This window comes from Heptranchias perlo, unplaced genomic scaffold (assembly GCF_035084215.1).
Source record: "Heptranchias perlo isolate sHepPer1 unplaced genomic scaffold, sHepPer1.hap1 HAP1_SCAFFOLD_548, whole genome shotgun sequence".
Taxonomy (NCBI): domain Eukaryota; kingdom Metazoa; phylum Chordata; class Chondrichthyes; order Hexanchiformes; family Hexanchidae; genus Heptranchias; species Heptranchias perlo.
The window spans coordinates 37,501-50,000 of record NW_027139568.1 but is presented as its reverse complement, the minus strand read 5'-3'; positions in this window follow the sequence as shown (position 1 = coordinate 50,000).

Sequence of the window (12,500 nt, the reverse complement as noted above, 5' to 3'; positions counted from 1 at the left end):
TGGTTACAGTTAGTGTTCTCGGGCTTAATAGTCGCCCAAGGGGGGTGATTGTGGGGTAGTGCCCGGGAGGGTGAGCTTTTAATTCGGCAGGAGGCATGTGGGGCCCTGGAGAACTCATCAACCTGTCAGTCAATGAGTTGTCACCAATGCAGTTGGTTAATGAGTTGCCAAATGTAAAGTTGGTTAATGAGTTGCCAAATATAAATTTGGTTAATGAGTTGCCACTTCAACTTTTCACTGCGGTTGGTTACAGTTAGTGTTCTCGGGCTTAATAGTCGCCCAAGGGGGTGTATAGCGGTCGATGGCCGTTGTGGAGTGCGTTTATTGTGGGTTGATTTTGACTTTGCCTCGCTGGTGGAATTTGTGGGAGGCAGGCAAGGGGATTGGTGTGGGTTGGTTGGCCGGAAGGGAGCTGCTTGCATTGGGGTGTTATCCTGACTTTGTTTCGCTGGTGAGAGTAGGCAGCGGCAGGCAGGCAAGCGGAATGTCGCGTGGGGTGCAGTGAGAGGTTGTAATGACGCTGCTTTGCAGCTGACCATGTGCCCTGATTTGTGACGCCCGTTTGGAGGCTGATATCTCAGGAAGGCCGAGGCCGATTTCCTCCGGGTATGGCTCGTTGCGTGCGGCAGGAGGAGGCGCAGCGTACGGTACCGAGCACTGGGAGGTGCGATGCTGCCCGCCGGAGGTACAGCGAAAGGCTGCGCACCGCTTTCCGCCTGCTAACTCGGCGTCCGTGAGACCGACCGACTTCGCTTTACCGCCGGAGCTAGAGTGGGGCAAGGGGCACGGTTGAGTACCGGAAGGATGACGTTCGCACACGGGGAAGTCGAGTGCCGGGCCGCTGAAAGCGAGCAGGGTGCCACCGACTCGTCGGGCCCACTCGGAGGCTGATATCTCAGGAAGGCCGAGGCCGATTTCCTCCGGGTGTGGCTCGTTGCGTGGAGTAGGAGGAGGCGCAGCGTACGGTACCGAGCACTCGGAGGTGCGGTGCTGCCCGCCGGAGTGACAGCGAAAAGCTGCGCACCGCTTTCCGCCTGGTAACTCGGCGTCCGTGAGACCGACCGACTCCGCTTTAGCGCCGGAGCTAGAGTGGGGCAAGGGGCACGTTTGGGTACCGGAACGATCACGTTCGCATACCGGGAAGTCGAGTGCCGGGCCGCTGAAAGCGAGCAGGGTGCCACCGCTCGGGGCCCCGGTTTGTCCGTCCCACCCGGAGGCCCATATCTCCGGAAGGCACAGGCCGATTTCCTCCGGGTATGGCTCGTTGTGTGCGGCCGGACCAGGCGCAGCGGACGGTACCGAGCACTCGGAGGTCGGGCGCTGCCCGCCGGAGGTACAGCGAAAGGCTGCAAACCACTTTCCGCCGCCTCCCTCCGCGGGCGTGAGACCGACGGTCGTCGGGTTTGTTTCCGCGGCTAGAGCAGGACGAGGGGCAGCGAACGGTACCGGAACGAACCCGGTCGCACACCGGGAAGTCGAGTGCCGGGTCTCGAAACGGAGCCGGGTCGGCCCAGTTTAAAACGGAGAATAGAGTGCTGCCCTCTGCGGGTGAAAACCTGGAAGTACGTTGGTTAATGATTTCCAGTTCACCCCGCTTGGTCAGGCCCACTCAGAGGCGGATAACTCCGGAACGCCGAGGCCGATTTCCTCCGGGTATGGCTCGTTGCGTGCGGCAGGAGGCGGCGCAGCGTACGGTACCGAGCACTCGGAGGTGCGGTGCTGCCCGCCGGAGTGACAGCGAAAGGCTGCGCACCGCTTTCCGCCTGGTAACTCGGCGTCCGTGAGACCGACCGACTCCGCTTTAGCACCGGAGCTAGAGTCGGGCAAGGGGCACCGTCGGGTACCGGAACGATGACGTTCGCACACCGGGAAGTCGAGTGCCGGGCCGCTGAAAGCGAGCAGGGTGCCACCGCTCGGGGCCCCGGTTTGTCCGTCCCACCCGGAGGCCCATATCTCCGGAAGGCACAGGCCGATGTCCACCGGGTATGGCTCGTTGTGTGCGGCCGGACCAGGCGCAGCGGACGGTACCGAGCACTGGGAGGTGCGATGCTGCCCGCCGGAGTGACAGCGAAAGGCTGCGCACCGCTTTCCGCCTGCTAACTCGGCGTCCGTGAGACCGACCGACTCCGCTTTACCGCCGGAGCTAGAGTGGGGCAAGGGGCACGGTTGAGTACCGGAAGGATGACGTTCGCACACCGGGAAGTCGAGTGCCGGGCCGCTGAAAGCGAGCAGGGTGCCACCGACTCGTCGGGCCCACTCGGAGGCTGATATCTCAGGAAGGCCGAGGCCGATTTCCTCCGGGTATGGCTCGTTGCGTGCGGCAGGAGGCGGCGCAGCGTACGGTACCGAGCACTGGGAGGTGCGATGCTGCCTGCCGGAGTGACAGCGAAAGGCTGCGCACCGCTTTCCGCCTGCTAACTCGGCGTCCGTGAGACCGACCGACTTCGCTTTACCGCCGGAGCTAGAGTGGGGCAAGGGGCACGGTTGGGTACCGGAACGATCACGTTCGCACACCGGGAAGTCGAGTGCCGGGTCTCGAAACGGAGCCGGGTCGGCCCAATTTAAAACGGAGAATAGAGTGCTGCCCTCTGCGGGTGAAAACCTGGAAGTACGTTGGTTAATGATTTCCAGTTCACCCCGCTTGGTCAGGCCCACTCGGAGGCGGATAACTCCGGAACGCCGAGGCCGATTTCCTCCGGGTATGGCTCGTTGCGTGCGGCAGGAGGCGGCGCAGCGTACGGTACCGAGCACTCGGAGATGCGGTGCAGCCCGCCGGAGTGACAGCGAAAGGCTGCGCACCGCTTTCCGCCTGCTAACTCGGCGTCCGTGAGACCGACCGACTTCGCTTTACCGCCGGAGCTAGAGTGGGGCAAGGGGCACGGTTGAGTACCGGAAGGATGACGTTCGCACACCGGGAAGTCGAGTGCCGGGCCGCTGAAAGCGAGCAGGGTGCCACCGCTCGGGGCCCCGGTTTGTCCGTCCCACCCGGAGGCCCATATCTCCGGAAGGCACAGGCCGATTTCCTCCGGGTATGGCTCGTTGCGTGCGGCCGGACCAGGCGCAGCGGACGGTACCGAGCACTCGGAGGTCCGGCGCTGCCCGCCGGAGGTACAGCGAAAGGCTGCAAACCACTTTCCGCCGCCTCCCTCCGCGGGCGTGAGACCGACGGTCGTCGGGTTTGGTTCCGCGGCTAGAGCAGGACGAGGGGCAGCGAACGGTACTGGAAGGAACCCGGTCGCACACCGGGAAGTCGACTAGCGGGCCGCCGAAAGCGAGCTCGGGGCCCCGGTTTGTCCGTCCCACCCGGAGGCCCATATCTCCGGAAGGCACAGGCCGATTTCCACCGGGTATGGCTCGTTGTGTGCGGCCGGACCAGGCGCAGCGGACGGTACCGAGCACTCGGAGGTCGGGCGCTGCCCGCCGGAGGTACAGCGAAAGGCTGCAAACCACTTTCCGCCGCCTCCCTCCGCGGGCGTGAGACCGACGGTCGTCGGGTTTAGTTCCGCGGCTAGAGCAGGACGAGGGGCAGCGAACGGTACCGGAACGAACCCGGTCGCACACCGGGAAGTCGAGTGCCGGGTCTCGAAACGGAGCCGGGTCGGCCCAGTTTAAAACGGAGAAGAGAGTGCTGCCCTCTGCGGGTGAAAACATGGAAGTACGTTGGTTAATGATTTCCAGTTCACCCCGCTTGGTCAGGCCCACTCGGAGGCGGATAACTCCGGAACGCCGAGGCCGATTTCCTGCGGGTATGGCTCGTTGCGTGCGGCAGGAGGCGGCGCAGCGTTCGGTACCGAGCACTCGGAGGTGCGGTGCTGCCCGCCGGAGTGACAGCGAAAGGCTGCGCACCGCTTTCCGCCTGCTAACTCGGCGTCCGTGAGACCGACCGACTCCGCTTTAGCACCGGAGCTAGAGTGGGGCAAGGGGCACCGAAGGGTACCGGAACGATGACGTTCGCACACCGGGAAGTCGAGTGCCGGGCCGCCGAAAGCGAGCAGGGTGCCACCGCTCGGGGCCCCGGTTTGTCCGTCCCACCCGGAGGCCCATATCTCCGGAAGACACAGGCCGATTTCCACCGGGTATGGCTCGTTGTGTGCGGCCGGACCAGGCGCAGCGGACGGTACCGAGCACTCGGAGGTCGGGCGCTGCCCGCCGGAGGTACAGCGAAAGGCTGCAAACCACTTTCCGCCGCCTCCCTCCGCGGGCGTGAGACCGACGGTCGTCGGGTTTGTTTCCGCGGCTAGAGCAGGACGAGGGGCAGCGAACGGTACCGGAAGGAACCCGGTCGCACACCGGGAAGTCGACTAGCGGGCCGCCGAAAGCGAGCACGGGGCCCCGGTTTGTCCGTCCCACCCGGAGGCCCATATCTCTGGAAGGCACAGGCCGATTTCCACCGGGTATGGCTCGTTGTGTGCGGCCGGACCAGGCGCAGCGGACGGTACCGAGCACTCGGAGGTCGGGCGCTGCCCGCCGGAGGTACAGCGAAAGGCTGCAAACCACTTTCCGCCACCTCCCTCCGCGGGCGTGAGACCGACGGTCGTCGGGTTTGTTTCCGCGGCTAGAGCAGGACGAGGGGCAGCGAACGGTACCGGAACGAACCCGGTCGCACACCGGGAAGTCGACCAGCGGGCCGCCGAAAGCGTGCTCGGGTCCCCGGTTTGTCTGTCCCACCCGGAGGCTGATATCTGAGGAAGTCCGAGGCCGATTTCCTCCGGCTAACTCGGCGGGCAATGTGTCCCCCCCACCATCTTCGGCTGATTACCGTGGCTGGACCGGATCAAGGAGCAACGGAACCGTGCCAGAACGACGTCGGTCGGACGGCGTGAACTGATAGTGCCGAGGCCGGAAACCGAGCCGGAAATGTGCACCGATTTATTGGTCCCACTCGCAGGCCCATATCTCCGGAAGGCCGAGGCCGATTTCCTCCGGGTATGGTTCGCTGCGTGCAGCCGGAAGGGGAGCAGCGGACGGCACTGAGCAGCCGGAGGTGCGGCGCTGCCCGCCGGAGCTGCAAGCGAAAGGCTGCGCACCGCTTTCCGCTGGTTAACTCGGCAGGCCGTCAGGCCGACCGACTCCGCTTCAGCACGGGAGCTAGAGTCGGGCAAGGGGCACCGAAGGGTACCGGAAGGATCACGTTCGGACACCGGGAAGTCGAGTGCCGGGCCGCCGAAAGCGAGCTCGGGGCCCCGGTTTGTCCGTCCCACCCGGAGGCCCATATCTCGAGAAGGCACAGGCCGATTTCCTCCGGGTTTGGCTCGCTGCGTGCGGCCGGACGAGGTGCAGCGAACGGTACCGAGCACTCGGAGGTGCGGCGCTGCCCGCCGGAGGTACAGCGAAAGGCTGCAAACCGCTTTCCGCCTCCTCTCCCCTCGGGCGTGAGACCGACGGTCGTCTGGTTTGCTTCCGCGGCAAGAGCAGGACGAGGGGCACCGAGCGGTACCAGAACGAACCCGGTCGCACACCGGGATGTCGAGTGCCCGGCCCAAACCCGCTACCCCCCCCCCCCACCCGAAAGCGAGCCACGGTTTGTGGATTAAAAGTGAAGCGGCAAAGATTTGTAAAACAGCGTGAAATGATGAACCAGAAGCCCAAAGTAATGGTGGGAATAAAAGTTCCGAAATGTGAAATGGTGAACCAGAAGTTGTGTGAACTGTTTAACCCAAAGTGGCAAAAATGGATTAAAAGGGGTGAAATGATCGACCGCAAAGCAGGGCAAGCATTAAACAAAAGCAGCAGCATTTTTTAAAAAGGGACAAATGGTTTACCAGAATCCCAAAAGAATGCTCAGAGACTTAAGTGCCAAAGGGGCAAATGGTTAACCAGAAGCTGGGTGAACTGCTTAACCCAAAGTGGGAAAAAGGATAAAAAAGGGGTGAACTGATCAACCAGAAGTCGACAACAATGTGCGGCGATTAAGTCTGAAAGAGGGAAAGGTTGACCGGAAAGCAGGGAAATGATTAAACAAAAGCAGAAAAATTCAGTAAAAAGGGGCAAGTGGTGAACCAGAAGTTGGGTGAACTGCTTAACCAAAAGTGGGAAAGAGGATTAAAAGGGGAGAAATGTTGAACCAGATGTCGAAAACAATGCGCGGCGATGAAGTCTGAAAGAGGAAAAGGTTGACCGCAAAGCAGGGAAAGGATTAAACAGAAGCAGCAATATCTTTTAAAAAGGGACAAATGGTGAACCAGAATCCCAAAAGAATGCTCAGAGACTTAAGTCCCAAAGGGGCAAATGGTTAACCAGAAGCTGGGTGAACTGTTTAACCAAAAGTGGGAAAAAGGATTAAAATGTTGTGAAATGATTAACCAGAAGGCGAAAGCAAAGTGCGGCGGCGAAGTCCTAAAGGGGAAAAGGTTGACCATAAAGCAGGGAAATGATTAAACAAAAGCAGAAAAATTCAGTAAGAAGGGGCAAATGGTTAACCAGAAGTTGGGTGAACTGCTTAACCAAAAGTGGGAAAGAGGATTAAAAGGGGAGAAATGTTGAACCAGATGTCGAAAACAATGCGCGGCGATGAAGTCTGAAAGAGGAATAGGTCGACCGCAAAGCAGGGAAATGATTAAACAAAAGCAGAAAAATTCAGTAAAAAGGGGCAAATGGTGAACCAGAAGCTGGGTGAACTGCTTAACCAAAAGTGGGAAAAAGGATTAAAAGGGGAGAAATGTTGAACCAGATGTCGAAAACAAGGTGCGGCGATGAAGTCTGAAAGAGGAATAGGTCGACCGCAAAGCAGGGAAAGGTTTAATCAAAAGCAGCAATATCTTTTAAAAAGGGACAAATGGTGAACCAGAATCACAAAAGAATGCTCAGAGACTTAAGTCCCAAAGGGGAAATGGTTAACCAGTAGCTGGGTGAACTGTCCAACCCAAAGTGGGAAAAAGGATTAAAAGGGGTGAAATGATTAACCAGAAGGCGAAAGCAAAGTGCGGCGGCGAAGTCGTAAGGGGAAAAGGTTGACCAGAAAGCAGGGAAAGCATTAAACAAAAGCGGCAACATTTTTAAAAAAGTGGCAAATGGTTAACCAGAATCCCAAAAGAATGCTCAGAGACTTAAGTCCCAAAGGGGAAATGGTTAACCAGAAGCTGGGTGAACTGGTGAACCAAAAGTGGGAAAAAGGATTAAAAGGGGAGAAATGTTTAACCAGAAGGCAAAAGCAAAGTGCGGCGGCGAAGTCCAAAAGGGGAAAAGGTTGACAAGAAAGCAGGGAAATGATTAAACCAAAGCGGAAAAATTCAGTATAATGGGGCAAATGGTTAACCAGAAGCTGGGTGAAATGGTTAACCGAAAGTGGCAAAAAAAGATTTAAAGGGGAAAAATGATTAACCAGAAGTCGACAACAATGCGCGGCGATGAAGTCTGAAAGGGGAAAAGGTTGACCACATAGCAGGGAAACGATTAAACAAAAGCGGCAACATTTTTAAAAAAGTGGCAAATGATTAACCAGAATCCCAAAAGAATGCTCAGAGACTAAGTCCCAAAGGGGAAATGGTTAACCAGAAGCTGGGGGAAATGGTTAACCAAAAGTTGCAAAAATGATTAAAAGGGGTGAAATGATTAACCAGGAGGCTAAAGCAATGTGCCGCGGTGAAGTCTGAAAGAGGGAAAGGTTGACCAGAAAGCATTAAACAAAAGCGGCAACATTTTTTAAAAATTGGCAAATGATTAACCAGAATCCCAAAAGAATGCTCAGAGACTAAGTCCCATAGGGGAAATGGTTAACCAGAAGCTGGGGGAAATGGTTAACCAAAAGTTGCAAAAATGATTAAAAGGGGTGAAATGATTAACCAGAATTCGAAAATAATGTGCGGCGATGAAGTCCTAAAGGGGAAAAGTTTGACCACAAAGCAGGGAAAGCATTAAACAAAAGCGGCAACATTTTTTAAAAATTGGCAAATGATTAACCAGAATCCCAAAAGAATGCTCAGAGACTAAGTCCCAAAGGGGAAATGGTTAACCAGAAGCTGGGGGAAATGGTTAACCAAAAGTTGCAAAAATGATTAAAAGGGGTGAAATGATTAACCAGGAGGCTAAAGCAATGTGCCGCGGTGAAGTCTGAAAGAGGGAAAGGTTGACCAGAAAGCATTAAACAAAAGCGGCAACATTTTTTAAAAATTGGCAAATGATTAACCAGAATCCCAAAAGAATGCTCAGAGACTAAGTCCCAAAGGGGAAATGGTTAACCAGAAGCTGGGGGAAATGGTTAACCAAAAGTTGCAAAAATGATTAAAAGGGGTGAAATGATTAACCAGGAGGCTAAAGCAATGTGCCGCGGTGAAGTCTGAAAGAGGGAAAGGTTGACCAGAAAGCATTAAACAAAAGCGGCAACATTTTTAAAAAAGTGGCAAATGATTAACCAGAATCCCAAAAGAATGCTCAGAGACTGAGTCCCAAAGGGGAAATGGTTAACCAGAAGCTGGGGGAAATGGTTAACCAAAAGTTGCAAAAATGATTAAAAGGGGTGAAATGATTAACCAGGAGGCTAAAGCAATGTGCCGCGGTGAAGTCTGAAAGAGGGAAAGGTTGACCAGAAAGCATTAAACAAAAGCGGCAACATTTTTTAAAAAGTGGCAAATGATTAACCAGAATCCCAAAAGAATGCTCAGAGACTAAGTCCCAAAGGGGAAATGGTTAACCAGAAGCTGGGGGAAATGGTTAACCAAAAGTTGCAAAAATGATTAAAAGGGGTGAAATGATTAACCAGGAGGCTAAAGCAATGTGCCGCGGTGAAGTCTGAAAGAGGGAAAGGTTGACCAGAAAGCATTAAACAAAAGCGGCAACATTTTTTAAAAATTGGCAAATGATTAACCAGAATTCCAAAAGAATGCTCAGAGACTAAGTCCCAAAGGGGAAATGGTTAACCAGAAGCTGGGGGAAATGGTTAACCAAAAGTTGCAAAAATGATTAAAAGGGGTGAAATGATTAACCAGGAGGCTGAAGCAATGTGCCGCGGTGAAGTCTGAAAGAGGGAAAGGTTGACCAGAAAGCATTAAACAAAAGTGGCAACATTTTTAAAAAATTGGCAAATGATTAACCAGAATCCCAAAAGAATGCTCAGAGACCAAGTCCCAAAGGGGAAATGGTTAACCAGAAGCTGGGGGAAATGGTTAACCAAAAGTTGCAAAAATGATTAAAAGGGGTGAAATGATTAACCAGGAGGCTAAAGCAATGTGCCGCGGTGAAGTCTGAAAGAGGGAAAGGTTGACCAGAAAGCATTAAACAAAAGCGGCAACATTTTTTAAAAATTGGCAAATGATTAACCAGAATCCCAAAAGAATGCTCAGAGACTAAGTCCCAAAGGGGAAATGGTTAACCAGAAGCTGGGGGAAATGGTTAACCAAAAGTTGCAAAAATGATTAAAAGGGGTGAAATGATTAACCAGGAGGCTGAAGCAATGTGCCGCGGTGAAGTCTGAAAGAGGGAAAGGTTGACCAGAAAGCATTAAACAAAAGTGGCAACATTTTTTAAAAATTGGCAAATGATTAACCAGAATCCCAAAAGAATGCTCAGAGACTAAGTCCCAAAGGGGAAATGGTTAACCAGAAGCTGGGGGAAATGGTTAACCAAAAGTTGCAAAAATGATTAAAAGGGGTGAAATGATTAACCAGGAGGCTAAAGCAATGTGCCGCGGTGAAGTCTGAAAGAGGGAAAGGTTGACCAGAAAGCATTAAACAAAAGTGGCAACATTTTTAAAAAATTGGCAAATGATTAACCAGAATCCCAAAAGAATGCTCAGAGACTAAGTCCCAAAGGGGAAATGGTTAACCAGAAGCTGGGGGAAATGGTTAACCAAAAGTTGCAAAAATGATTAAAAGGGGTGAAATGATTAACCAGGAGGCTGGAGCAATGTGCCGCGGTGAAGTCTGAAAGAGGGAAAGGTTGACCAGAAAGCATTAAACAAAAGTGGCAACATTTTTAAAAAATTGGCAAATGATTAACCAGAATCCCAAAAGAATGCTCAGAGACCAAGTCCCAAAGGGGAAATGGTTAACCAGAAGCTGGGGGAAATGGTTAACCAAAAGTTGCAAAAATGATTAAAAGGGGTGAAATGATTAACCAGGAGGCTAAAGCAATGTGCCGCGGTGAAGTCTGAAAGAGGGAAAGGTTGACCAGAAAGCATTAAACAAAAGCGGCAACATTTTTTAAAAATTGGCAAATGATTAACCAGAATCCCAAAAGAATGCTCAGAGACTAAGTCCCAAAGGGGAAATGGTTAACCAGAAGCTGGGTGAAATGGTTAACCAAAAGTTGCAAAAATGATTAAAAGGGGTGAAATGATCAACCAGAAGTCGAAAATAATGTGCGGCGATGAAGTCCTAAGGGGCAAAAGTCACCCAGAAGGCAGGGAAATGATCAAACGAAAGCAGCCAAAAAATTATTAAAAGAGGGGAACTGATGAACCAAAAGATGAGAAACGGCCCGCAGAGACTAAGTCCAAAACGGGAACTGGTGAACCGGAAATGATTAACCAAAAACTAAGTCCGAAGAGGGAACTGGTAAACCAGAACTGAGTAACCCGATTTTTAAAATTAATTATAAATGGGGAAACGATTGAGCAAAAGGCGGAAATTAAGTCACAGGGACCATGTCCGAAAGGGCAAGAGGTTACCCCGTAGGGGGCATTCGTCAACTCAATCTGAAAACTTTGGAGGCAAATCTGACCAAAATGCGGAAATCGGACCACACCGCGAGGGGCGCCATTCGACGGGGCAGGGTTAGACGCGTCGAACGGTACCTGAAGGTCCCGGCTGCGACACGTGAGTCCGGAGATATGGCCAGTCAAAGTCTGATGGGAGGTACCGAAGCCGAAAAATCGAAACGCGTTTGCGGCGATTCGGTGTCAGAGAGTCGGTCACGAATTCAAATTCGTCCCGCTGATTCGCCAATTGCCAGCCGGTTCCGGGGGGATTGGCGGGGTACCTGCAGGATAGTAAGAGGTGGCATGTCGAGACTTAGCCTGTTTACCAGACTTGTGTCTAGCGCCTCCAGGTCTGCAGAGACCGACCCGGGCTGCCGCCCAACCGACTTTTAAGCCTTTTGGGAGTGGGAATTTTTCCCATTTTTCCCCATTTTTCGGGTTTTTTGGTCGGGCTTGAAAACGGCGGCCCCGAGGCCTCCCGGGGCTGGCGGGCTTCGGCTCCCTTGCGAGAGGGTCCGAATTCCACCCGTTTAAGCCCAGAAAGGAGTTCGGAAGTCAGTCGGTCGAGGGAACCCCTTCGGAAGTCCGACGGGGATGGATTCGGCCGGCGTTTCGGATCTCCGGTCAGAGGATTCCCCCCCTGGGCGGGGGGGTGCGAGTAGCTGCCGGCAAACGGTCCCTTGCACTTGTGGCACAAAAAGTCCGAGCACAGGTTAATGAGTTGGCCGCGGAAGCCCCTATGCCGAAATGAGAAAGCCCCCGTTGCGGGGATTTAGTGACGCATCTGCGGCCGGAGGTGGGAGGCCGTCCTGCCGAATTGACACTTGTCATTCGGGCACCTAGGGATTGGTCGGGTACCCGGAGATTTTCGAGAACACGATTTTCAGAGCTTTCTCTGACAGCCCAGGTGCACTTTAAGAGTGCCTGAAAAAGTGACACTTGGCAAAAGGCTCTCAATTTCAAAGCGGAGACCTTTACAAGAGCACTCGGAAGTCACCTGTCAGCATTTAAAGCTACATCAGGCGGCAATTTTCGAACTCTTTGTCAGTCTGAAATCGTGTTGAGCCTCGACAGCGTCGGGCTCAGGCAGGAGGAGCTTGCCAGCAGAGAGAGGCTCACCATGGATTGCTGGTGGATGCTTTTCGAAAACATATACACATTATATTATATTATAATAATATAAAGAAAAAAAAGAGTTTCTCAAAATCTCTGTGACACTTTGCAGATTTTTTTGAAAGCCAATAAAGAGAACTCTTTAACTTGAAAGTCACCTGTGCCGGCATAGCGATGACTTTTAAAACAGGTTGACACTTTCGAGCCGCGGCGGCTCTGAATCACCCCAGACACCAAGTGTGTTTGTGGGCAAGGCACCGCGGCCGGTGGGCTGCTTTTATAATAACGGGCACGCAGACTTTTTGAGAGGAATCGGTACTCTCTTCCGATCGATTTGGCGACTCGCGTCCGACATGGGAGGGCCCGAGCGGTCCAGCCAAGGCTGGTGTTCAGGCTCGTCAGGTTCCTCTCTCTGTCCCAAGTGGCAGACGGACAGTTTTAAAAGTCAGTGGGTTTTGTCGGCACGACTCTCCTGTTCACCCGCTGGCGTATTGCTCTCTTGTGAGGCCGAGAAGTCCACCTGTGTTGTCTAACAGAGGTCCGATTCAAGCTCCAGAGCCTGGGTGTCTGCCGTCTCGAGTGGAGCGGGAATGTGCACAGCAAGTCCCGTTCTGGTAGCTGAACACGAGATTTCTCTAGCAACTGAGCACCAAAACACGTCACCCTTTTAGAGCTGGAGGGCTGAGTGTGTGCATGTATCTTGAACGCTATGGTTTGCAAACTCCAGTCGGACCTGGCACACCAACCTCTCCCC